Source organism: Electrona antarctica, assembly GCF_951216825.1.
Source record: "Electrona antarctica genome assembly, contig: scaffold_123, whole genome shotgun sequence".
Classification (NCBI taxonomy): Eukaryota; Metazoa; Chordata; class Actinopteri; order Myctophiformes; family Myctophidae; genus Electrona; species Electrona antarctica.
This window is the reverse complement of record NW_027638227.1, coordinates 1,327-12,459: the sequence shown is the minus strand read 5'-3', so window position 1 is coordinate 12,459 and position 11,133 is coordinate 1,327. Positions and strand designations below refer to the sequence as shown.

The 11,133-nt window shown below is 43.6% G+C and overlaps 1 long non-coding RNA gene across 1 annotated transcript; it reads right to left on the bottom strand.

Annotated features, from left to right (window-relative positions):
* Nucleotides 1-4,237: 4,237 nt before the first annotated feature.
* LOC306918266 lies at nucleotides 4,238-8,075 on the bottom strand. Its single transcript, XR_013789315.1, has 3 exons — nucleotides 7,908-8,075; nucleotides 6,211-6,411; nucleotides 4,238-6,075 (listed from the first exon to the last, which is right to left on the bottom strand). It is a non-coding gene; the product is annotated as an uncharacterized lncRNA (long non-coding RNA).
* Between the last annotated feature and the right edge of the window lie 3,058 nt (nucleotides 8,076-11,133).

Genomic DNA, 11,133 nt, shown 5'->3' with positions numbered 1-11,133 from the left:
CCTTCATTTGCATTTTCAAAACCCACATTTGCATTGCCACCTTCATTTGCCAATCCGTTTTCCCCCAGCCATTTTGATATTTCGTCAATGAACCTGTCACAGCTGGTTAGTTTTGACTGAAACCATGTGTTTTGCTTATCCTGCTCATCCTCAGGTATAGGAAATTCGTTGAGCAGTGTGTGGTGGAGTTCAACAGCCTTTGCACGTAGAAGTTTGATCCCTTTTAAATGTTGTTGAACCTCAGAGACATTTGCAGTGGAAGTAATGAGAGCCTTGATTTCGTTTTTTAATTTGTTTGCTTGTGTAAATTTTCCATTCCTTTCAGTTTGAAGCCTTTCCATGACCATTCTGATTCCTTTGAAAGTTGGCGTTCTTATTCTTTTTTCATCAGAAACCTCTTGCATTACTGCGGACCCAGTTTGCTTGGTAACACTCATTTTAATTTAAATCAAGTGAACCAACAATAAACAGTGCATGTATACGTTTTCCTATATAAATACCTGTTTCCAAACAACAATAAAACAGTGTATTTGCAACCAACAGTAAGACCTTGAACAGTGTAATTGTTTGCGACCAACAATAAGATGTGACAGTGTATTCATGCAACCAAAAATAAGACCTTAGACGGAATTGCATTCATTTCCACTCAGTGTGTATTCATCATTTGTGTTGTGTGCTGCTTGTGCGTTGTAGATTCGTTTGTCAGCATGAAGCACACTTATGTGCACGCGAGAGAAGGCTTGAATGAACTCTGAGTCGGACAGTCAACAGTCAATGCTGCCCTGTGAATGCACCTCCTTCGTTCCTTATCGCAGCCCTCGGCCGCGATCGTGGGTCATGGATGTATGTGTTTGTATGCACTAACCAGCAGCAGAACTCCAGGCCGTTGGCTTGTGTCGCCGTGCCCGTAATGAGAGCGCTCCGTGCCTCCGTTCCTTACGGGTGGTGGTGGTGTCGTCCGCGGGACCGCGGCGGCAGCGGCGGGGGGGGGGGTGCGTCGCGCCGTATCAAGTTGTCCCGTTGATCAAGGTTCTTCTTCCATAGCGCTGAACTTGTCCAGGAAAGGAGCAGAGTCGATTCGAAGTCCAGGCGAGAAGAGGTGCGTCAATCTAAGGCGGTGATTACTGTCTTCATGTCCCGACGGAGATGAGGTTTTTTACTTGTGTGGTGGCTAACAAACATACTTGCCACTTGGCTAGGCAGGGGATAGGGAAACCGTCTTTAACGCGTTTCAAGTAAGATTGTCCAAACAGTGCAACTGCTGTTGGGTGAGGTTCCCATTTATTATCTTTCCAACAAGAAACAGCAGTGTTATCAATGCATGTATATAACGGTAAAAAACCGTATAATCTCCCCCTGTGTGTACCCGTGCCATGCCATTCCTTCCAGGGCTCATTCACCTGTGATCCCTATCATCATTACTGCGGCACTCCTCCCCCCAAGGTGAACCCGCCCACAACCGGCTCAAGGCCCCTAGGCAGAATGGCTCCTTCAGCCAGGTTCCATATACTAATATTGATGACATCAGGGATCTTCATATATGGGCTTAACAGGTCACATTTACTATGATCCCTGATTTACTATCATCCCTGATGTCACGTGATGTCACGAGACCTGGGCACCATACATGGGGGCTTTCCCCTTATATGGGGATTTAGAGTGACACACTGACTGACTGACTGACTGACTGACTGGCTGACTGACTGACTGAAAATTGGACAGAGGTTGTAGCAAATATTAGTGGGAGGGGCCTAGTTTTATTATTATTATTATTATATTTTAATCATCATCATTATGATAACCTCTATAACACGTTGTCATCTGGTTGTGTTTCAGCGTTTTGCTCTATAACACGTTGTCATCTGGTTGTGTTTCAGCGTTATGTTCGGTGGAATGAAATGTGTAAGCCTGCACCTCCTGGACCGCCAACATGTCCAGGTGAGATGGCAGAGCTTCAGCCTTGATTTCTGACTGTACCTCTGTTTACATTTATGACTAGGGTTGTCCCGATCACGTCATTCTCAAATGATCGGAATCGGATCGGGAGCCAAAAAACGTGATCGGGACATCCCTAGTATCAATATTATATCATGATATTAGACTGGATATTGTCTGTGATTTGGGATATTGGACTATTGTGATATGGCATAAACTTGTTCTATAAAATATAAATATCGGTTCGGGAAAAATCTGTATCGACAGACGCTCAAAATCAAATGATCGGAAACGGATCGGGAGCAAAAAGACGTGATCGGGACATCCCTATTTATGACTAATAAAGTATTCAATCTGTGCCAGGAGTCCCAGGACTGACCGGTGCAGGATGGCTAGGATATGGCGGTGCACAAGGCCTAGGATATGACGGTGCACAAGGCCTAGGATATGACGGTGCACAAGGCCTAGGATATGACGGTGCACAAGGCCTAGGATATGACGCTGTAGGCCTAGGATATGACGGTGCACAAGGCCTAGGATATGGCGGTGCACAAGGCCTAGGATATGACGGTGCACGAGGAGATGACGGTGCACAAGGATGGCTAGGATATGACGGTGCACGAGGAGATGACGGTGCACAAGGTGCACAACTTTACTGTGGACAGAAAGGTGAATCTGGATCGGGGGTTTACTCCAGACAGACAAGGTGTCACAAAGGTGAATCCGGACTGGGGGGGCTACACATAACATTTATATAACTGGAGACAAATACAAACGGACAATGAATAATATATAGCTTCAACCTGTCAGGCTGTTTTGGTACATATCTTCCGTTTCAGCCAATCACCTCCTTGTCTTGTTTCAGATCTGAAGGCGGTCATCAGCGTCTCCCCCAACATGAAGAGTGTTTCCGGAGGCCAGCAGCAGGTGCTGGAGGGTTTCAGCTTCGCTCTCACCTGCTCCTTCCCGAAGGAACACCCTGACGGTCACTTCGACCTCAGGCTCGACTCCACGGACATAGACCGAAGGCCATCCGCCCACGGCTCAGCCTGCTTCCTGCAACGCGCAGCAGACCACACCCACCAGGGCAACTACCGGTGTCTGTATGGGTACACCGCCGCGGACGGTAGCCCCGCCTCCTCCTGGAGCGAGCCCCTCCCCCTCGCCGTCAGGGCTGCATCCGCTGATTCTTTTAACGATTTCTACGACGAAGACGGGGCGGGGGAGATGGGGGGGGGGGGGGGGGGGGGGGGTCCGGATGGTCCGATCTAGATGGGCTCGTGTTCCTACTTCTATTGATCCCAAATGTCTTGCCATGGGCTCTGTTTAGTAGAATGGTCCTTGTCGTCCAGTTTACCCAGCAGACCTCATAGAATAGAGCATCGCTATACTTAAGCTATTTGTTGCAGTCATAAGTGGGATTTTTTAATGCATCAGTGTTGTTTTTAGCAGCAAATTTCTATTTTACTTTAGTCATAGTTTTTGGAATGAAATTTAATTTAATTTTAGTCAAATTTGAAAGTCTATTGCCTAACGAGCCATGCTACGAGCTGGCTGCTGGAATGCATTTCCAGAGTCTACTACATTATAACACGCCCAACTCATGTAAAAGATAAGGAAAGACCCTGCCCAGTAGGGGAGGGGATGGGGAGGGGAAGCCTTCCCCTCTCCATCCCCTCCCATATTTCTCAGATTATAGCTCAGGTGTGATTTCACCCTACACCGTCATGTAATGGCCAGAGAAAGCTAGAGCACTCACCAAAGTAGAAGCTGGGGCCATCTTGTGGCTGGAAGAACTTCCCACAGGCTTTGGCATGTAAGTCGGCTCCTTTCTTAACCAACAGCTCCACATAATACTGACTCCTCCTCTCAATGGCAATATGGAGAGCTGTTTGACCTGGTGGATTCACACATCAATATGGAGATATCAGTCTACAACACATGTGCACCTAAATATGCAAATGGACTCCAGGGGTAGGGCCCGACAAGCCTATGGCTTCTCCTCAGCTCCTTTTCGGATATTTGGACAGGATACAAGAAACAGACTCAAAATAAGGGAAAAAAACAAAGAAAGAAAATGAAAATAATGTTTGTTATGTTTGTACTGTATGTCCAACATTCTGAAAATAAAACTGAACTGAACTGAACGGAGAGCTGTTTGACCTGGTGGACTCACACATCAATGCATGAGTCATTCCAAGGACTTACTGTTCCCCCCCTGAAATGTGAAATAATAAAATACTAAATCATGCACTTGTGTATAAATTATACTTCTGAGACAAAATGTAAGAGACAAATTGAATGCACAATATAGTTTCTTTATCTTTAGTTGTAGAAAACATCTTCCAAGATATTTGTAAATATATTGGTCTTGACAGCCATTATATTTAAAAAAGAAAATGTTGTATTAATTTGCTGATGTCTTTTGTAATCATTAATAGAAGATTTTTTTAAATCAACATACTTTAGATAATAGTAAATATGCATTGAAATTGTGTTCCACAACATGTGTTCAACACTATGTAGCTCACCAGAGGAAGAATCATGAGTCACATAACAGAGGAAATGACATCCGGTCATGAGCACAGCCCCAAATGTCCTACAGAGAAACGGAAGGAATGGCCTAAACATTGACTTATAAACATGCCACAGGAACGAAACCCAAGTGAGTGTTCAGGTTCCAAGCATAGCACACAGTGACTAAAGATAGCTCATAAAAAGGGTGCCTGAGATGGACGAATCAGATTATTATATGAATGGTTTATGACGTGTTTATGCACAGCTTTGTGTGTTTGCAGTGTGAATGCTGATGCATAAATTGTCCTCCAATTCTGTAACGACCCACCATACAGTACACAGAATATGTTGATTATTTACAATTTTGTCTCTCATATACTTTATTATTTGTAGTAGGACACTAGTTTTGAGATTGTGAACATGCAGTGGTATAATTGAACAAGATCAATCTCATAGCTTTTCAGAACGTATATGTATCTGAGGCTATAGAGTTGTGAGAGACAGGGTCAGAGACATGGACGCATTCAGAGACAGGGTCAGAGACAGGGTCAGGGACATGGAGGGATTCAAGTGAATATAGTCCCTGTGCACAAAATAAATCACAAAGGCCTCCCAAAACTCCCCCAATCGAAAATCGTCCGTTTTCAAGATGTTTTAGCCACTATCTCTGGAACGGAAAGTCCAATCTACTCACTTCGTAGCTTGTTGGAAGCGTGACAGACAAAGCAAAGCAAAGCAAAGCTCTTTATTTACCCAGGGTAAGTGGACTAAGCTCGAGATGCTTGTTTACAGCCACGCCCTGCTCATAGAACATTTCATGGTTGGGGTTCAAGGCCTTAATTTTAACGTGCCGGTCCGGGGATTCGAACTGGCGACCTTCCGGTATCAAGACCGCGCCGCAAACCGTTCGGCCACCGCTGCCCTTTAACAAGTAGCCTGGCTAATAAGCCAGACGCGAATCAGCCGTTAGCAAAAAAATAATTGCCTATACAGTGTGATTTGAGTCTGGCTTATTAGCCAGGCTAACAGACAGGGGCCCCCATTAGCGCATGGCCCCTCACTTGGCACAAGCCATAATCTGTGCCCGATCAGGGTACAGACTGAAATTTCTTTCAGACTAGCAGAAAGACAAAAACGAGAGACACGAGCGACAAATCTTGAAAGCCCGTGGCGTGACACACATTCACCGCGAGCTTGTAAATCTGCAATGTTTTTTAAATCGTGAAAATGTGTGCGAATCTTTTGAATGTATTCTTTCACAGTGAGCATTTTTAACTCAAATATTTGGGGGTGTTCCTGGAACAACAACCTATTTTTCAGATGGGGGTCGGCGGCCAAATAAAGATAATTATGTGGGTCCTTGACATGAAAAAGTCTGAGAACCATAGGTTTTTCAGAAAACTGTCATGATTTAGAAGACATTCTGTAGAATCTGGTCTCAACCGAGAGAGAACAGCTGTTGAACTACAGTATGACAACAGTGTGTCTCACACTCTGAGTTGGTGAGTTTCTTCATGTTCTTCTTCAGGTACTGATGAAGGCCGTCCAGCTTCATGACATCCCCGCTGCCCGCTGCCCGCTGCTTCAAACAACGTTTCGATGTCAAATCTCTTGCGATCTCCTCTACAAAAAAGAACACAAAAAAGTCAAGTTTGCAGCTTTTGGGTCAACAGGGATTACGTGTGTTTCCCTAAAGGCAACAATAAGGTTATGACTTTTTGGCAGCATATCATTGTGCTAATACAAGCAAGTGCTTACTGTAGGTACAGTTGTGCCCTCAGTGCTGTTGCAGAGTGGACACTAACACACATCCTTAGTGTCCCAGTAATGTGTGATGCAGGTGTTGCAGTAGTTGTGTCCACATGGAGTGCTGATTGGATCAGTGAACACATCCAGACAGATAGAACACAGGAACTGCTCTTCAGACAGGAGACAGCTGGCAGACGCCATTTCTTCACACTGAGAATAAAAGTGAAATAAATGTTTGGTTTAGTTATTACACTTTTGCCCATCTGAGCAGCTAATCTCTGGCACCAGTTTTCTGGCACTTTTCACATTGGCCTTGTGGTGGTACTATAGGCCACTTCATCTTTCAGCCTACAACTCCTGAACTGTACATTGTACAGTCAAAAACACTTCTCCTGTATTCCTTGGCTCATGACAACTCGCTGTATAGGCCCAGCCCATTTCTGCCCGACAAGCTTAGCTATTCTCACATTTTGCGTTTTCTTCAAAAGACCCTTTGCTAAACTGTACTGAAAGAGTGTCTCTCGGAAATAGGTTCAGGTTTGTGACTGACAATGTGGGGAACAGGCAAGGCCACCGGCCAGGCTGACCATAGAAAGAGGATTCGGTTTTCCGTTTTAATGATGTGTGTGTGCTGTACAAAGGAAACACAAATATACAATATTTGGTATAAATAAACATATCCAATAAACTAAATAGCAATTAAATTCATATTCAAGATTGGCAATAAGAAATATTCATAATGAAAACAAACATTCATAATAAGCATAAGTCATGATGCAATTGGTTAAATCATGTAATACTTAAAGCATCAAATAAGATTACATAAATCAGACATACTCAAGGTTAGGATAGGACTTGTCAGATCAAGTGTTATCTACTTGCAGTAAAGCTAAGTATCTGGGACATGTGTTACTTGCAGTAAAGCTAAGTATGTGTTGACTGACCAATTGTCTGATGAGGACCTGTATAGACAGCGTCGAATACTATATGCTCAGGCGAACATGCTGGGAAGGAAATTCCACTCATGTTCACTTGAGGTGAAGGTAAAGCTTTTCAGAGCATACTGCACTCGCCTGTATACTGCCCCCTTGTGGGTTAAATTTAAGAAAGCAAGCATGCATAAACTGCAGGTTGCTTATAATGATTGCATGCGTACTGTTGAAAAAAACAAGGTGGAGCAGTGCAAGGGAGTTATTCTGTAATGTGGGTGTGTATACTTCATGCATTAGGCTACTGAGAAACTTGATGTACAAATGTATGCGTCGGCTCAATGAGTCACAGAACTGTTATTTTGCTGCTGTGTAACCCCAGCCTCAGTGTAACTAGGTATCGGTCTGCTTGTTGGAAGCACTGATATGACAGTTTACTATAAAACTGCTGTTTTTAAAAGGGATAGGGGTGTTCCTGTTTGTATGTGCGATTTTATGTTTGTTTTTAACTGGACCCAAGTCTGAATAAATAAAGTTGATTGATAAACATTATATTCAAGATAATCAATAGACCAAAAGGTGAATAAACATAACTTAAATGCACTGCTTATAGTTTCAGGTCAAACAGTTCAAGTGGTCGAGCAACAGCTCAAACATATAGCCTACATGTGCAGTCCAGAATACATTGTCTCTAGATATGTGCTTGCTTGTTAACCCCTGCTATGCAGGGAAGAACAAACATGTATCCTACAGTGGCTAAATGATCCACAGACTTACGTTTATTCTTGGACGCACACAAGTGGAGGGTTGCAGAAATGTGGAGGTTTGGGAGACAGGCAGCAGTGGTGATCTGGGCATGCAGAAATGAGGCAGTTTGGGAGACAGGCAGCAGTGGTGATCTGGGCATGCAGAAATGAGGCAGTTTGGGAGACAGGCAGCAGTGGTGATCTGGGCATGCAGAAATGAGTGCAGCTAGGCCACTTATATAGCCTCCCACACCTGTGTGTGGCCAGTGAACAACCTGCCATTCAATCAGGCTTTGATTGGATTGATTTGGTGTCGGTGCCTCTCCATGAGCCTTTTGGCAGGTACACTATACTATACACATCATCTCTGACACACTGTCTGTCTGTGAGACACACTGTCTGTCTGTCTGTCTGTCTGTGAGACACTGTCTGTCTGTCTGTCTGTGAGACACACTGTCTGTCTGTCTGTCTGTGAGACACACTGTCTGTCTGTCTGTCTGTGAGACACTGTCTGTCTGTCTGTCTGTCTGTGAGACACACTGTCTGTCTGTCTGTCTGTCTGTGAGACACACTGTCTGTCTGTCTGTCTGTCTGTCTGTCTGTCTGTCAGACTATTCTCATCAGTGCTAAACCCGTATCCTTAAACTTCTTTGCCTTTTTTTGTTTTTACCATTTTGAAAAACATTCAAACTGTTCTACAGACACATTGTGAGCTTGTAGATCTACATCGACACATTGTGAGCTTGTAGATCTACATGGACACATTGTGAGCTTGTAGATCTACATCGACACATTGTGAGCTTGTAGATTGGCTATTTTAACGATTAAAAAATGTTTTTCAAAATAAAATAAAAAGGCAAAGAAGTTCAGGGATAAGGGGTTTAGCACTGATGAAAATAGTGAACAAAAACAGTGTTGCACTATTCATGCTCAAATGTGAATCTGGATTTTCCTTCACAAGAATTGAGATCACGATTCTCATTTTTTCCATGAAAATATACATATATTGTCCTTAGTCTGTCGTACATTCACAATGTGTCACCTGGAGCCATAACTACTGTGGCTTTAAACAGACAACATCAAAGTGCTTAAAGACTTAAACCTCTCCTAAAGTCTCTCTTTATGTAGCAAAAACATAAGAGTAACTCAAATGAACTGGACAGCTGCACCATTCTGGATCAAATGTATAAATGAGATCTCACAGGTGTCTGAATCTATGCTGAATAAACCAATGGATTGAACTTCATATTATTAGAACATGCTAGACTAGTTCATACTGCGAGTAGCAGACTGACACAATTTACAATTAAGGCATTTAGCAGACGCTTAATCCAGAGAGATTTACATTAAGCAAGAACAAAAAAGCATGGGAATACATCACATATATAAAATGCATTTATCAAGAAACATGCGTAAGCTAAGAACGTAACTAGAACATATCTGTTGTGGCTCTTTTGTTGGTTCCAAACATTTCCACATTGCCAACAAACCCACTGATGCACCCAGAGACTTTGGATGTACGCAGATCAAAGAAACAGATTGTCCACAGGTTCACTGCACTTCCTTTTGAAGTGCAGTGATACATTACAATACAAACATCTTCTCTTCCTTATGGCATGATCTCTGTGCTGTGCTGTCTTTCTCTCTATCTGTCTGGTAAAAACTGGTTTGTCCACCAGGTGCATGCCGCTCCCCAATCACCCAGGCCTACATATGCTCTCCATCAATCAATTAGGCCTGGGGAGGCGTGCCCTTGGTGTCCAAACAGTGATTCAAATACATAATAACCCATCAAACCAATACCCAATAATGCCAAATAATAACAATTGTGATAATAATAATAATAAATAGACATACAAAACAGTGAGGATGGCTTCTACACTCCCCCCTAATTGTGCACAGTATGGACACAATTACTAAATACATTTCAAAGAAGCCATAAACACATAAAACATTCAAAGGTATGTGGTATGTGTGTTGTATTTAAGCTTGACTGATTCTTCTTTTTTGTTGAAACTGCAAAAAAGAAAGAAAGAAAGGGAAAGATGGATAAAAGAAAGGTCAAAGCTCTCAATGGTCTGGAGAAGCCTTGATGTAGCCTTCAAGCCACCACAGGAAGCAAAGCAGGTGGTGGTCCCTTTCCTTTGGCACATTATCCTCCTTCTCCTTCTGCTCTCGCTTCTCCTGGGCAGGATGAGCCGCCCGTCTCCACAGCCATCTCATTCTCACCGTCCTCCCCGTCCTCTTCTGCAGGGTCGGTCAGCTGTTCCTGTCGGATCTCTTTCAGCTGCAGAATATTCTCCTCCAGAGCCTGAGGGATCTTCGGCTCGGAGACACTGTCCTCTCCTTCCTGCCATGTCTCTCTGCTATCCTCTCCTGGGAGTGCATCTTCTTCCACCACGTCATATGTGGCCAAAATGCTTTCTCTGTGCTCCCTCTCCATCTCTCGTGCCATCCACTTTTGTACTAGATTTTCAATTTCCTTTCGACTGAGCTCTGGAGGATCTTCCCACGGTCCCCACCAGTCTTCTACGGGTTGTAGCGCACCATCGCTTCCTGCTCTTGTGACATCAGAGTCTGACATTGCAATTCCCTTTTTACCACACGTAAAGTGCAGTGCAGTGTAAACTTCCAAGAAAGTGCAGCAGCGCAAATGCAAATGCCCAAATAAATAAAGGCAGTGCAAAATAGGTGTGTCACTAGTAAAAGTCCGGCAGTGACAAAACAAGAATAATAATGGACGGCAGTGCAGCAAATGGCCAGCAAACAAGTCACCAATAAAAGTTAAGCAGTGGAAAAACACGAAAATAAAATAACTCCAATAGTTATTGCTGTTTTCCTATACAGCTTCATACCAGGCTACTAAAATTGATGAGTCTTTGTTGCGTCCACTTGTGTTCCCTTGTTGTCCCAGAATGTCCAATATTGCGACATCTTAATCCAATAGGACCAGGTTTTTACTATGTTGTGGCTCTTTTGTTGGTTCCAAACATTTCCACATTGCCAACAAACCCACTGATGCACCCAGAGACTTTGGATGTACGCAGATCAAAGAAACAGATTGTCCACAGGTTCAATGTCATTTTTGGTTGCATTTACTTTCCTTTTGAAGTGCAGTGATACATTACAATACAAACATCTTCTCTTCCTTATGGCATGATCTCTGTGCTGTGCTGTCTTTCTCTCTGTCTGTCTGGTAAAAACTGGTTTGTCCACCAGGTGCATGCCGCTCCCCAATCACCCAGGCCTATGCTTTC